The sequence below is a fragment of the Echeneis naucrates genome, chromosome 16, assembly GCF_900963305.1.
Source record: "Echeneis naucrates chromosome 16, fEcheNa1.1, whole genome shotgun sequence".
NCBI classification, from domain to species: Eukaryota; Metazoa; Chordata; class Actinopteri; order Carangiformes; family Echeneidae; genus Echeneis; species Echeneis naucrates.
The window spans coordinates 9,537,018-9,553,254 of record NC_042526.1 but is presented as its reverse complement, the minus strand read 5'-3'; the positions used below and the strand labels follow the sequence as shown (position 1 = coordinate 9,553,254).

Sequence of the window (16,237 nt, the reverse complement as noted above, 5' to 3'; positions counted from 1 at the left end):
AAAATTAAACATTACCTTACAATCTCAGGCTCAAGAGGAGAAATCAACAGCTTTTTTTTTTTCAGATTTCTTTGGCTAAATCTTATGTATTGATCTAATTAGTAAACAGCTATATGATTCTTTTATGACCATATCATTTTAAACATACCAAATCTCTGAAAAGTGCCTTTTGGCGAAGCCATTAAAGTAAATAATGGAAGGCAATTGACGTTACGTGAGGAGAAGTATACATTGTGAAAATACAGACAGTCGACTTACTTATGACTTCTTTATGACTGCAATATGTTGCATCCAAGGTCTGAACGTCAAGCATATGCAGTGACTGATTGATCAGCTGGTTTAGACTAAACAAACAACAGCAATCTTTTCAATTTTGTGGTTTTAAGATTATGTTTTCCATGTTGTTGTAATTATATTCATCATCTTCTGATCCCTGGCTAATCCTGAAAGTCATTCCCCTTTGCCTCATACACACACACCAATGAAAACGAAACCCTTCTGTTCTCGCTCACTCCCTCACTCTAACACGCACACGCACACACCTCTCTCTCTCTTTCCCCCCACACTCATCCACATGCGGAAACAGTAGTGAGGTCGCTGCTGTGGCTAAGGGATCCTGGTCTGTGTGATGTGGAAGCTAAACGTCTACCATTTCAGAAAATAAACATAGCAGGATTGTCCCTGAGTAATACACACTTGCAGGCAGACAGACTCATAATATTTCTCCCAATCTGATGACAGCTGGGAGAGTTTTCCATAGTGATAACAGGAATGTTTTCGCACCCTCTGGACACATAGAGTCTTCTCATTGTGGCCAGTACAAAGAGGGTTCACACAAAAAACCTGCACAGAGTCCAAGACACATATAGTTAAGTCTAATGAGGCAGGCTCGCCCACTGAAGAAAGTGACAGAGGATATGTCTCTCAGTCTCTCAGAGCAAATGATCTCAGATTCTTATTTACTCTGTTTTTGACCAGACGGTAATCTCTAAAATCTGATTGACTGCTTTATATGAGAAAACAATTTTTAAGAATCTTGGATGTTCAGAAAACTCTCATATTGTACACGTGCAGTATGCTAATGTGACACAGTACACGCACACTTGAATACTGTATAGGCTTCAGAGGTGAGGCCTGACACAGCGGCAACGATTGATAATCCTTGGAATAACATAGGCCAACCTCTGTCGGCTTCCTCTCTTGGACCAAAGCTCTAATATTACACACACACGCTTCAGAGTACACAGAGACCATTCAAAACCACAGATGCATGATAGCTCTATGTACATTCGACATTGAGGTGAGAAGTCACTGCCTTCAAACGTCTTTCCTCGGACTCTATCAGGGAATATCATTCTGGCTTTCCTCCACATTCCCAGCTCCAGAATTCATATCAATCACACTCACATCTGTCATAGTTTTGATTTTCTTTCTGCTCATTCATTCAGTTGTTGTTTCAGTTGTCCATGGTAGAGGAAAGAGGAGAGGACTGCTTAGTGAGTTTAGTGACTAATGGCTTCTAGCTGTTACCTTGTGGGTTTGAAATGTTGCGCATGACTGGATATTTCCCCCTCTGTAGTTAGTACATGTGGTCTGATAAAGCAATTGCATTTACAATTATGTTCAATGTGGCCTCAAGTCGCTGACCAGCTTCATAGACAGTTTGTCTGATGACAATCTGTACTCAGTATGTCTTGTCTATTTTAATCCAATCATAATGCATTTGCCCCATTTACACATGGAATAAAAATGCAATGTGTCTAAGCGTCACATCCTCTCTTTTTCAATGCCTGCTTCTTACAATCTTTTTTGACCTTGTCTGTCTTTTCTTTTTTTGGCCTTTGCTTCAGCCCAACCCTTTGTACTTTGCCTGCTTAGGTTTTCTTCCCCTTCTATCTTTGTCTCCAAGGAAAGAGTATTTAATTCAGATCTTCCTGCAGAGTTGTTTTCTTGGGTTTATTTTCTCAGGACCGTGACAAAAATGCAAATGCATGCTCATAGAATACAGAGTAAACCCACAGTAAAAAAGGAAAGTGTGGTAAGGCTCTCTCACAGAAGCTACTTGACCTGCGGCCAGGAATGACAGTGAGTTCATGATCAAACGAAGATCTGTGCTCACCTGAGGCAGTTCAAGAAAACCTGAATACACAATAAGGACCTGGGGTTCCCACTGGCTTCCTATGCGTTCCATGAGTCGCTGTCCTGGCAGGTTCTGAGCAGGTGGGAGGGTGGTGTTACACACACCTGACTGAGCTCATTACTCCTTTCCTGATGAGGGTAAGAGAACCATTACCGCATTATAAAACACCTGAGAGAACATATACACATGTGCATACTAACAGTGCTGGTTTCATATGATTACACACAATTAACAAATTACCAGACTGGCTTACACACACACAATGATAAACTGGCCAGTTACTTGCCAATATTTAAACATATTCTTCACTTTAAAGCATGCACAGACAAACAGTTCATACAGCCAAGAAAGTCGTAAGTGAAATCTAATAAAGTGTTGTCAGCACTATCCATGGTTGGAGGGAAGATGCAGGGATAATGCAGGGAAAGAATTTCCACATCTGAAAGATCAGAATAATGCTGGAGAGAGGCCTCTACATTCCCCAGAAGGGAAGATAAGCCGAGATAACCTTGAGATAGCCACACAGTGTCTGACATGGCCAAATGATTGGTATGCAAAAGCTATGAGAGGAAACTGCAAGTGTCGGTGACCCATGCAGTTTTGGCTCTCAGTTCTACCTCTAAGGGCTGAAAGGCCTGCTGATGATCTTTTTACATAGCAAACAAGGGATTGATTTACGGCTGGTAGGTTGGGTAGCTGGAATTGACTGGAACTAAGTAGCTGGTGGGACAGAAATACAAAAGCAATTTCTGACAGTAAGGCTTTTCTAAACCAGTCATTACACTCCAGAGGTCATGTTATTATGATCCTGAATTCTGGTTTGGAAAACTTGACTCATCTCTTCACATTAATAAAAACAGAAATGTGCACACACACACAGTTTAATGTCACTAATTTAGTGACTGAAATTTTGAGCTGAAACTATCAATAGACCACAAAACAATGAACAATTTGGACAGTAAATTCATCCTTTCAGTCATTTCAGAAAACCTGCTGGTTTGCTTTTCCCCTTTGGTAGGACAAAACAGGACATTTGAAGACTTCATACTGACGTATTGCATCAGTTCTTATTCACCTTTTTTTTTTTCCTCAATATTGACAACATGATAATGAACAACTAATTGATTAATCACACCTATGATTCACAGGAGGCCCTCCAAACTAACTAACTAACCAACACTTCCATCTACATATTCAATGTTTCATCTTCTTTAATCAAAAGGCTGTGATGTTTTTAAAACTTTCATGACATCACTTAAAAATGACTTTTTCCATTGTATCTACAGTACACAGTGCGACACACACAGAAAGGAGAGTCCAATGTCCCAGAAAAACACGACAAAAAGATTAAGCATGACCACACTCATAAAAGCACCACAGTAAGGTCAGTTACAGCAAATCATCCAGTGTCTTCCTATTCACAATGACAACAGCTTAATGTGCCGACACGGTCGGGCAAAGACCTTATTATGAAATGAAATGCACAGTCTGAGCATAACTTGCCAGATTTCATTAACCTCACATTGAACTAAGCAGTTCTGATGAGGTCACATTTTCTAAACTCAATTTTTCTTCAATTTAAAGACTTTCACTACAGTACACAAGTCATCAATCATGTCCTCACTCTGGCTTCCCTGAGGCCCACATACAGATCCAGGCACATACGCTCACATCTAAAGAGCCACATGCATGGACTCAAAGGCACATACATGCCTTAACATTGTGGGAACACTTTACATACAGCCTGTATCTGCTCCTGTATGGTCCTCTGCAGCTAAAGGTAAACTAAAGAAATTACAAACTTCCCAGAACAGAGCGGCCAGGTTAGTATTACATTGTTCCATAAGAACAAATACTATCAGTGTGCATCGTCAACTCTCATGGTTAACAGCAGAGAACAGGCTGGTTTTCCATACAACTACATTTTTCAGAAACCATGTCCAAAATCAAATGCTTTAAAGAAAACAGTTATTTATCGTGCTATCAGTCATTGGAATAATTGTCCCCTGAATATACGTAAACTAAATAGCAAAGTATCTTTCAAGTATCATCTGAGAATGCACTATTTGAATTGTGAGTAGGGAATGGACATACTGTATTTACTGTATGAATGTAATAATGAATGTAAAACTTATGATTGTTATAACTTATTCTGATTATGATGTTTATAATGATGTCTACAATGTTTTACTGCTTTTATATCATCATTAATAGATTTTTTGCTGTGGACCCCAGGAAGATTAGCTCATCTCACTTTGGTGACAGCTAATGGGGATCAATGAATAAATCTGTGAAGCAGCATGTGTGAATACAGAAAGCCCTAAGATTACCTCAGAGAGCTCAAAGTTCCTTATTGTCCCACTCTCTGGATGTAAGTTTACTTGTGGTCCCTGGAGTCTCCAAGAGTAAATCAGGAGGCAGATCTTTCAGCTACCAGGCTCCTCTTCTACATAACCAACTCCCAACTTTCAAGACCAGGTTTAAAATCTTCCTTTATGACAAAGCCTACTGTTAAAAAAATAAGGTTTAATTACTCTTTTTCTTGTAGCTGTGCTGCTATAGGCCTACACTGCTGGGGGTTGCACTGAGCTCTGAGCACCCTGTCCTACAGGTGCTGAATCATCTCTGCTCCATGTTCCCACTCAGCACCTGCCGCTGCAAGTGTTACCTTTAGTTATCATGACACACCACTACTCACTTCCCACTGTAACATTTTCTTCTCCCTGACTGTTAATATTTACCAGTCCACATTTGGAACTACCAGGTTAAATCACTGTCACAGGTTTTGTTTGTATTTTCCATGGCATCTTCTCCTGTCTCTTTATCCCAACCCCCCCCCCCACACACACACACTGTCTTTCTCTCACTACCTCTGTCTCCCGCCCAGACCTCCCCACCCCAATCTTTCCCTCTCTCAACCCAACCAGTTGAGGCAGATGGCCTCCCTCCCTGAGCCCGATTCTCCACAATTTTTCTGCTTCTTAAAGGAAGTTTTTCCTAGCCACTGTCGCCAAGTGCTTGCTCTTGGAGGGATATTTCGGGTCTCTTCGCCAACTCCATAAAGAGTTTGGTCTAGACCTGCTCTATGTGTAAAGTTCTTTGATGTAACTTTATGATTTGGCGCTATATAAATAAATTTGATTATCATTTCATTTCATTAAACAAAAGCAGCAATAGAGTCCAAAATAATGACGACACCTGATACTGTCTCATCACTTCAAACAGAAGTAGAAGAGTAAGAGACAGGATGAGATGATTCATAAATAGCTTAATTTTTTAAATATGAAGATTCATTGTCTTTCTTAAATGATTAGAAACTCAATATTTCTGGGTTGGCAAATCTCATGATGACCATGACAAACGTTTTTCACCATTTTATAGACACTTAAACTATTGGAAAAGTAGTCAGCAGTTTCATAAGTTTGACAATGACAGTGATTGTTATTTGCGACCCTTTCTCGCATGAACTGGGAAAGAAAGTAAGAAAAAGCTGCAATAACTGGGTGGGGGGGAGGGTTGAAATATTAATATGGGAATAAACCTCTGTTTCTTAATGAGGGCTGTAAATTCAAGTACAGTGCGGTTTAAACTGGAATTAAGTCTGTTGAGTACATGGAAAACAGTAAGATAACTGCAAGCTTTAGCAGTCTTAAGATACAGCAGAGGGGAGAAGCCCATCGGGGCCTTTAAAGCCCTCCACATCACTCACTCTAAGCAGTCTGTCTGCCTGCAGGAAATACCTCCTTACGGCAATCCATTTCAGGACATCCACTGTAGTTGTCCATTTAATAAAGTGTCCAATCTGCGGCCGATCCTGGACCCGTTTTTATCATAATTTCCTTCCATTAAAGTCCCAGTGGAGCTAGTAACCCGAGTTCCTCATTTTTAATAATAACTTAAATATGAGCTGAAGAACAAAGATAAATCCTGTGTATTACTGCTTTTCTATAGTTAGAGAAGAAATGCTACAGTTGAACTACCTCTCCACCCTCCATTACAACATCTCCACCATAGAGCCCACTTTAGTGCTACAGCTTCTCGGCATGAGTTGGATGGCGTCCCAGGAACATTAAGAAAAGCTTTACATTTAAAACCCGCAGAAAAATGTAGTGTAGGACAAGCTCTGTGCTTTTCCTGTCGTATCAAAGAAATATCACTGCAGCCTTGGATAGATTTATGACAGATCCTCTGATTTAAATTCAAAGTCTGCTCTTCAAACAAGTTGTCGATATTGCATCAAATTCTGGCAAATCTTTCTTTTTTAAATACATTATAGTCGCTGATCTCACCACTACTCTCCTCACCCTAGTCATCATTCCAATTGTTTTGAATATGAGTGAACTATGTTTAAAATTAGGTGGAAGTATAGGCTGGGAGAGACGGGCTGCTGTCAGTGTGGTGTTCTCAAGCCAAAAACCATGATTTTGTTCTTCAACCATGGCCCATAAACATTTGCCTGTGTTTTCATTTCAGAGGAAAAGCTGTTTTTACCAGACTTTCCTCATCTTTGGCAGATACAGCCTCTAGTAGGAAAACATTTACTTTATAGAAAAATATAAGTCCTGCAAACACTCTTTTATTTGAATCTGGCAAGCAGTTAACTCATATTGCACCTTTGAGAGGCTTGAAGAATTTATTATATATATATTTTTTAACATCCTTTTAAATAATGAAGTTTGTTGGAATGGATGGCAATGGAAGCCTTTCCTTTTTTCATAAAGGAGTGTGCAGCAGTTGTGTGTGAAAGAAAACAGGTACATGTGCTTTTACAGTGCTAATTAGGTGCTAACAGTGTTCCTTGATTGTTCTTGCAATAAACTGTCTCATAAATGTTACATGGCAGGATGTTACATACCTGTTCACAGGTGCCACAGCTCCAAGTGGCAGATAATTAACCTCATTCGGAAAAGGCTTCACTTTCCTTTGATAGGAAGCTAATGCATTTTTGCAGATGAAGTGTCAGAATATAAGAGTAGAAAGTTTGAGCAGAAAGAATGTAGGCAACTTTTCCTTGTAAAGATTCAGTGTGTCTCGGGAGTCAAGGTGACTGAGTTCCTGCGAGAATATCAAAACGAATGCAGATGTCTCGCTGTAAAACAAGTCACTCGCTGCCATGTTTTGACATCCTCGTAACCGTTCAAGTGTGTTAAACTGTCATGGCAATGTAAGAATATTGTTAGTGTTTATATGTAAGAACTGTGGTTTTCGTGAGACAAAAAGGGTCAAACAAGGGTACATGACTATGCCACAGAAAAACAAGACGCCAATGGGGGCAAAAATATTGAAGTAGAATCTGGTTTGGTTTTTTGTGCTTTTAGCACAAAATTAGTTCCATCATAAAGCTGGACTCACACACTAAATTTTACAGTATCCAATTTTTGGATTAAATTGCAGGAGACAGGAGTATCATGTCACTCCTACAAAACACAGACATTGTGAGTTGAGAGGCTGGAAAATGAGTCAAAGATATTGCCTAAGTTTTGATACGAAGTAGCTTATATCATACAAGGAGAATGGATGGGAGAGAGGTGATCTGGTTGTGAGAATAAAGAGAAAACAACAGATTTGAATCACTTACACTTCAAACAAAATAGACTATGAATGTATCCAGAAGTGTATTAGTCGCATTCCTTGAGTGTCAAATACTGCCTTTGTGGACATTTGAAAACAGAGCTGCAAATCAATAAAAGCTAATGGTAGACTCTTCCAAGTCACTGGTACAAACATGGATTAAGACTCAAGGAGGGATTTAAGATGGATGAGACAGTGATACTGTGGTTATGGAAGGACAGCATTGAGCGCCAGGGGCTCAGTTCCACAGCGAAGGGAGCCAGTCTCGCCAGCAGGCTCTAGAGTATATGGTCCCTCTCCCACTAACTAACCATTATCAATGTGGTAGCAATCAGCTGTGGTGCTGGGGGAAAATTGAGTGTAAGGAAAAAAAAATCATCTCCCTGCCCCATCCCCCACACAAGGCATCCTTATGTTTTTCCTCAGCTCCTTACACCTCTCTCCAAGTCAGTGGTGCTGAGTGTTTGTTTGGAAAGATGAACAAACTAACATCGCTGTTCTGGGCAAATGGACACAGGCAGACATGCCAGTGGTCGAGGCAACTGGCAAGGCACAAGACACCACAGTATCCATCGCAAACCTTGTTTTCCCTCTGCTTCCCCTCTTTACCCCAGAGAAAAGACCTAAATACTTTCTACTTGAATCAGAGTGGATATAAACACTACTGTTTCTTCTGCTGTTTGTGCTATAAATGCCCAAGGTGGAAACAGAAGTGTTTTTATGATAAAATTTTCTTTAAAGCCTTCACAAGGTTGTTTTCCTGTTATGCTGTCCAAAGAGTGAATTGAGGAGGTTTTCATGTTACGGGCTGAAAACTTTCAGCCAAGTGAGAAAGGTCTGACTTAAGAGTCCACTAAATCAAATCTGCATGCATTTGGATCAAGGAATCACCTTGCTTTTGAAACACACGTGCGCCCACAAATCGACAGTCCCAACCATGAACTTAGTCCAAGGCACATCCTTGCCAAAAAAACTTGCATGGTAAATCATACCTACCACAGTAATGATTATCTTTACAGACAGGAGCCTGCATGTTGCAACCTTTGTACAGCTTTACCAGACCAGTGTGCGTCTACATATATATTTATTCTGCACAGTTTCCACTGCAAAGTGATTTAATACAGAAAACAGAGATTATCTGCATTGGTGCTATATTGGTGTGTCAAATGGACAGCTCCACTATTTGCCTCTCCTTAGTAACCACTAGACAAAATTCAGCTAGATGTTTTCGAAACCAAAAACAGAGTTACAGTTTTACCCAGCTAATGTCAACGTTGAAGTGAATATATTTGCTGAATTCTGAATTTTCCTCTAAGTGCTTGAGGCACTCCATCAGTCTGAGGACAGTTTGTTTTTGTTACTCCTCACTACCCTTCTGCTTTGTACCAAATCAGCAAAACCATTTGTCAAAATGCACTTATTCATTTTTTCCAATTGTGAGCCAGAACTAAGACCATGGGTAATGACTCAACAAAAAACAGAGATGTATGGTTAGTCTATGGTTTTGCTGCCATCTTGCTTGTGTTGAGAAATATCAACCCTAACCAAACATATACACATATGCCACCATTTTATTCATAAAATGAACTTGAGCAAATTAGAGTGCAGACGGAGAACTATGAGTACAAGTAAATAAAAAGCAGAACTATATGGTTAGTCCATGGTTTGTGTCTTCAGAGTGTTTGTGTTGATTAAAACTCACCTAATCTTTCTCTCTGTTTCTCTCTTCTTTGGGTTCTCTGTCTCAAGTTCTGAGTCATTCAGTACAAGACCCAGGTCAGTCCCAGTCCCCATGGCGTCAGAAAAAGCACTAAGTTAACATGTATCAATCAAAAAAGCAAGATAAAATCAGTAAATGCTGCATCTTAGTCTCCATGGTCTCAGATTCTACTGGACTTAAACCATTTCTGCCTTTACCGGAAAGTCTTTGTGCTGCAGTATTGTCATATTTGGTTTAACCCAACATTCTCAAAAAGCATGTTCACAAGATCTGGTTTGAAATAAAGGAGAAAGGGCAGAGCAAATGTTTGTATCTGTCGGTGTGCTGCACATAACACTTGAAGTGCTGTTTAATAGATGATCGAATTGAACATCGCAGATTGTAATTACAGTCCCCAAACAGACAAAAACAGGAGATGTCTCCATGACATCATAAGTTGTGAATGATGACACTGAACAGCCCATCCAAAAACATCCTTCCTTCACATGATCTCTAACAGATATACACAAATTATAAAAACCATCTTTACAGACACGTATTTGTTTTCAACCGTCTTCTAGCCACAAAAAAATTTAAACAAAAACAAAAACAAACAAAAACCCAAAATTGGTGCAATATTCACTTTCCCATTATTGGAAAATATGTGATTAAATTAATCGTAAGAATGTGAACACAAGTTAACATCTCTTCCAATATTCTGAGAAGGGGCAGATCCATTTAAACATCCAAACAATCTCTATCAATCTCCTTTAGGAATTCATTCCATCTGTCCTGACTCTAACCTTCCCTCCTGCTGTTTACTGGCCTTGCTGGCCACTTCCACTGCCATAGCTACTTCAGGACACAGCAGACCAAACATGAAACTTCCTTTACATTACCAAACTGTCTAATTGCTGACATTTTTCAATCTGACAGTTGTGGGATGAGAGGGGGAGTAGAGATGGTTCCAGCTTAGCTTGCTGCTTTCAAGGCCTTCTAGGCTGTCTATTATTTCCCCGATGGCCTTTTAAAAGAAACTCATCTATCACTCTTTGACAGCATCTGTCTACGTCTAACCTTTCTGGCCTGATATGAAATAATATTTCAAAAAGCCAAGTCTGTCACTATAATGGTCAGTTCCTCCCACCTGGTGGCAAGAAGTCAGAGTTGTGAATAGTATCAGTCAAGTAATTCAGCAGTGTGTGTGCACAATATTTTGTAATTGAAACAACAGCAGAATAGCAGTACTGCATAAAAACTGCAACAAACATGAAAAAAGACACTTTAACCAAGAATACATTTCACAAACAAAGTGTTTTTCTTTGGTTAATGGGAAACCCATCCTTAGGATTCCCTTCTGGATTGCATGATGGGCAGTGATGAAAGGGTTTAAAAGGAAAACCCCAATAATGAGGAGCTGCAGCCATATGTTACTCAATGCCATGTGTTTTGCCTACTGTAAGGTCCACAAAGATCTACTCTCATTGTAATTAATGCCTCCGGGGCCCATGTTGCAGATCCTATACAACCTAATGAAAGAAAGATGGTTCTCTGCAATATCCAACACTCTCTCCTAGTCTTTAGCTAGCAATCCCTGTGTGTATTATTCATCTCAGCCACAATACACTACTATTAAATTTAAATGATGCATGCAGTGCATGCGTGTTTGTGCGTATGTATATGACAGCAAGTCCATGTGTACTTCAGTTTGCGTTCTCTTCATGACGTTGCCTTGCATTGACATTACAAGCTCATGCATGCTGTATTCTTGCCGGTCTTGTGCACTTTTGCATGTCTCTGCCTCCCAGTGCTACAGATTTGTCTCTTTATTCCTGGATAAAGCAGACAGGCAGGGTTCACTGTGTGCCAGGCTGGCATGTTCCCTGGGATAATGAGAGACTATGCTTTGGTTTGTATTGTTGATTAAGGATTATTCAGCAATACAAGCAAGCTACTGTTCAGCCATGTGTGCACACGTGAAGCATACTTAATTCTCAAGGGTAGCACCGGACTTGGTCTTAGCATTCAGAGAATTGTGGGGGGAAAATATACTGCGAACAAGAATACAGTTAATATGTATTAGTTATGCTGATATAAACACTGGATTGCAGGGTTGGCATCACTACCAGTGTGCTCTCTATTTCTTTCTCTCTGCTGACACAAGTGTTAGTCAAAGTTACCTGAGTCCTACTGCCATTTACAAGGTGATTTACAAGGAAAAATGGGATTTATTTGTGCTAAAACAAATAATTATAATTACAAAAGAAATGCAATACTATTCACACTTTGGGCATACAGAGGTTTTTTTATACAGCATTATAAAATCCACATACAGTATTTACTTTCTAATTTCTTTAAATGTCTTTTCAGAAGTTTTTTGTGCCTTGGCAAATGTGAACAATTAAAACCGAAAAACTGAGAATGTAATAAGGCACAGAAGGCCCAAATTTTGCACAAAGCCAAGCTCTTGGAGGAATCATTTGAAAAGATAACCAAAGAACTCTCTAGAAGACTAAGGGCAGCTGACCAACTGCAATTCAAAATTTGTGCTATTCATAAGATGCACTGCTGTGATGTGGTGACACTGTTTTTACAGCTTACTGGTGCTCCCACAGAGGCTGTGTAAAAACACAGATCACTACATGAAGGTACCACCCAGAGAAAATAAATAAACCAAACTGTGTGCAATCATTAATTGTGAGTGGAGAAAGTGTTCTACTTATGTATGCCACTGGGAACACTGAATGTTTGGTCATACAGACTCCATTGCAATTATATGCAATTACAATAGCATTTTCTTTCACTACTTTGACAAATAAATGGCAATTTATCCAAAAATCCTTTTTCAAAGTCAAGGAAAGTGATGCATGTCACCATATGCTTACAATTACAATTATAATTAATAACAATCAGAATCTAATGCTGGACTATCAACCAGAAGAAGCACTGTGAAGTGTGATGAGAGTTTTAAAGTTCCTTTTCCAATGTAATGCAAATTCCCAGCTTACTGGAAAAAAAGAGAAGAAATGTTGGAATCTATTCTTCAAGCCGGTTGCATATCTCTCTCATTCACGTGCAGTTCCATCATACACAACACAGACTTAATTCTGTATAGACACATTGCCTCAGAAAGTATGCAAGCAGAGTGCAGATTTGGGAATGGATTCGATAGTCACAAAAGTCACTCTTTTTGATAAATCCAATTGCAGTGTCAGGTATGACTAGTGTCCAAGAAATGGGCTGAACAAAATGTTTGTATCTCTGCAGGTGTTTCACTGATAAATGCTGCAGTAATAAGCATTGAAGTGGTTAACACCTCACCAGCAGCCCCTTTATTTCACAAATTTGCCACAAGAAGCAAATTGGCTGGCCTGACTCTGCAATAGGTAATTATGCTAGCGAGCGGTGGGAACTATCAGAAGCCGTCCGAAAACACAAATATGTCGCCAATATCTGACTTAATGGTATTCAGTAACTCCTGGAGCGATAGTCCTGTTCCCCTCTCTCCTGCTCGGTCTGACTCTCAGTTCGAAGACTTGAAAGTTAAAAGTGGAAACTTTTAACTTTTGACAATATGCCATTGAGGTGAACAGGTAAAAATGTCTGTCGAACTGATTAAAACAAATTCACTCCAATCACAACAGCGGTTCCTCAAATTCCCAACAGGATTCACACCAAACTGTTTTTAAATCAATACATAAAATTTTGGACAAGATAAAGAATTTAATTGAATTGTTTAATTACATATGAAGTCCAGGCTTAAATTGTATCAGCTACAACTGCATTTAAAAATAAATAAATAAACAAAGACACTTTAGTAGGAGTGTTGAAATGAATTATAGCTATAATTGCAGCATCGAGATGTGGACGTGGACTATTGGGTATCGATGTAGTGGCAGACCATGATCGATAATGAGACATGAGATCGGTTGTTGGTTTTCAGCATAAAAATTCTTGTTAAAAATGTAGAAATAACCCATGTCATCTATGGTATCTGTTCTGGTGGCTACGGTAATATAAGGGTCAAGCTGAGGCTCAGTGTCAGTGTCAATGTCTTGAACAACATTTTTTAAAAATGACTTTTTTTTTTACATTTTATTTATATCTTGGCATGTTCAAGTACATTTCATCCTGTCTGTACCTCAACTTGCTGCTTTGTTTGGGGTCTTACAACAAAAAAAATCATGTTGGAGCAGAAAACAGTGGCAACTTGTTTTCAAAGGGGTAGTCATAACTAGGGTTGAGTGTTTTCCACTTTCAAAAAACGTTTGATTTTAAATAAATTCCTGTCAGTTTGCTACTGTTTCAATAACGGAAATTCAGTTTCAGTTTCAGTAATTTATTTGGCAATTAATATAGAGTAAAATGTAAGATCATTTTACCATCTGTCCTCAAATACCTGCCAAAATGAGGCCCACTACTGCCAGCATCAATCAATATGAATGTGGTAGAGACGTGAAAAGCAGAGGTCCAACAAGACGCAGCATGGGTCCCCACCAACAGGGTCAGCTGATGTGACTTACGGGGGCAGACGAGGCATGTGCAACAACTGTATATCCCATTACCATGTCACTGTGTGTTTGCTATCAGCTGTTAATACAGGGAGTGAGGAGGGTTGGGCTAATCTGACGGGGAAAGTTAAGAATACAAGTTAAAATGTGAATATCCATTATCACGTGTATTAGATCAACCACTGAAATGAATGCATTCATTTTGACAATTATTTGGTGTCAAAAGGCCTGGGCAATGTGTGCAAGTAATTCCAAAAACAATTTCTGCCTCAGAATTTTGTATTCACAAAGCTGCACACATTCTGCATACACACACAAAACTAATAAACATTGAAATTTATTTTTATCATTTATTATTCATCTGCAGAAATACATATAGAGAGAATCTGAAACATACATTTTTTGTACAAATGAAAAGATTACAATTTCCAATTCACGTAGAAATTAGAATTTCAACATCACTAATAATTGTGGTCAACAATAACAACTGCAGGCACTTTGTTTAAATCAATGAGCACCTGTTTGAACACTAATTATCATTCTGCCATGATTGTCACTGCTGATCTACTTAATACTGCTCAGGCTTTTCTCACTTTGAATGTTTTAGACTTACTGCAGAAAAAGAAAAAAAAAACAAAAAAACACAAGCTTGACGAACAACATTAGTCATGGCTGTATTCCATTTAGGCGTTCCAACTCTAGGCAGCACTGAGGATTTATGTATGCTGGCTCACTGGCATGGTTTACTGGCACTGAACAGAGCCCTTATTAATGCATTTAGGAGCACCTGTGTTTGTCATTGTAATGTTACACATTTTGATTAGTCAATGTTAATATATGCCATACCATTAGTACGTCCCAAAATATTTGAAAAAGTAATTAATTCCACAATATTGCAAAATTTACCAAAAAATAAAATGAATAAAGGTTAAGCTGTTAAACTTGCATTCTAAGCTATATTTTTAGCTAAAAAAGGTCTGAGGCATTTAGCTCTGACGAACTGCTTAACACAAATACAAACACTAACTGTATTGTAAAGACTGATACACAAATATCTGGCTTCCAAAGCTCCTCTGCAATATTCCTGGAGCACAAGTGGGAACCTGCCAGACCTAGCATCCTATGAAGGGCAGGAGGTGACTGAGAAAACAGAGCTGTCTTAAGGACCAGGACAGCATCATCATTATGAGCCCCCAGGATAAATACCCTAGTCTTAATGCAGCAGAGCACAGACAGACCGGGACTAGCCAAGCCTTGTCAAACGGACCACAGATACCATGGCCTGCAGCACCCAACATCTCAATCTGTCTACAGGAAATCCAGATAAATACATAAATAAATAGGAGTGTCGTAGTTGGCAAGCCACTTGGTTTGAGAATCTCTCTATATATTTGGATTGCTACTTGAAGCCTCGTGCACTGTTGGATAATCAGTGTCTATATCGGCCTTTCATCAGGCTAGAACAGGGCTGAATATTGGGCTTGATGATGAGAAAGGTAATTAAATGTAACCACACTTTCGTTGCTTAGTCTGTGAATTGTAGATTGAATTTGTTCTTCACATCATTATCTACATCATTAATGTTAATGCTGGTGCTGCTGCAAAAGTCTGTTTTCCTTTTCCATAAATACACACCCTAAGTAAACTTACACATGGTTAACCACCATATGAGGTACGTGTGAAAGAGAAAGTGTTACCACCACCATGTTATGCCTACAGTCACGTAGTCTTTCATGGAACTGCTTAGTGATCATGTAGTATTTCTTGGTTGTTGTTCTATGTACAGTTCAGGGTATGGAGCACAAAGCCCCCCCCACACCCAAAAACAGACAAAACGACTGGAAAAAACAAGAGCATAACTTGAATAATCCACAGAGCTTGCTGTCAACAGTTTTCATATGAACAATTTCTTGTTCTACTGTATACTGGTGACAGAAAGTTGAGTTACTCTTGAGTTTCTCAAATGCCATCTCTTAAAGCTTTGAGAACCACAAATGCAATTCTGCTCACCTCAAAAGTATTTGGCATGCAGAGGAAACCCATCGTTTAACTGAAAATATCTTCATGATTTCACATCCACATGGCTAAGTTGATTTCTGTACTGAAATGAAAAGATCCCTTAAAATATTACAAATACATACAATAACATAAATCGCATTGACCACTTGCTTCTCTCTGTCATACATGCTGAATTTTTAGTCAACCATATTGCGATGCTTAGATTAATTTTGGTGCCCGATCACTTGCAGTCTAAAAATACTGCATATGATGTGTCAAACTAAGAGTCTGCATGCTGCCAGTTTCCCCTCTCTTCTG

General features: G+C 39.1%; 1 protein-coding gene across 2 annotated transcripts in view; it reads right to left on the bottom strand.

Annotated features, from left to right (window-relative positions):
• znf469 (zinc finger protein 469) overlaps nt 1–16,237 on the bottom strand; it is a 136,323-nt gene that overhangs the window by 100,585 nt on the left and 19,501 nt on the right. Inside the window, exon 3 of one of the 2 annotated variants that reach the window (XM_029522893.1) lies at nt 2,120–2,268. The exons of the other annotated variant lie outside the window; for it this stretch is intronic. The gene's annotated coding sequence lies outside the window, so the exon portion shown is untranslated. The remainder of the gene's footprint in view (nt 1–2,119; nt 2,269–16,237) is intronic. 2 annotated transcript variants of the gene reach the window in all.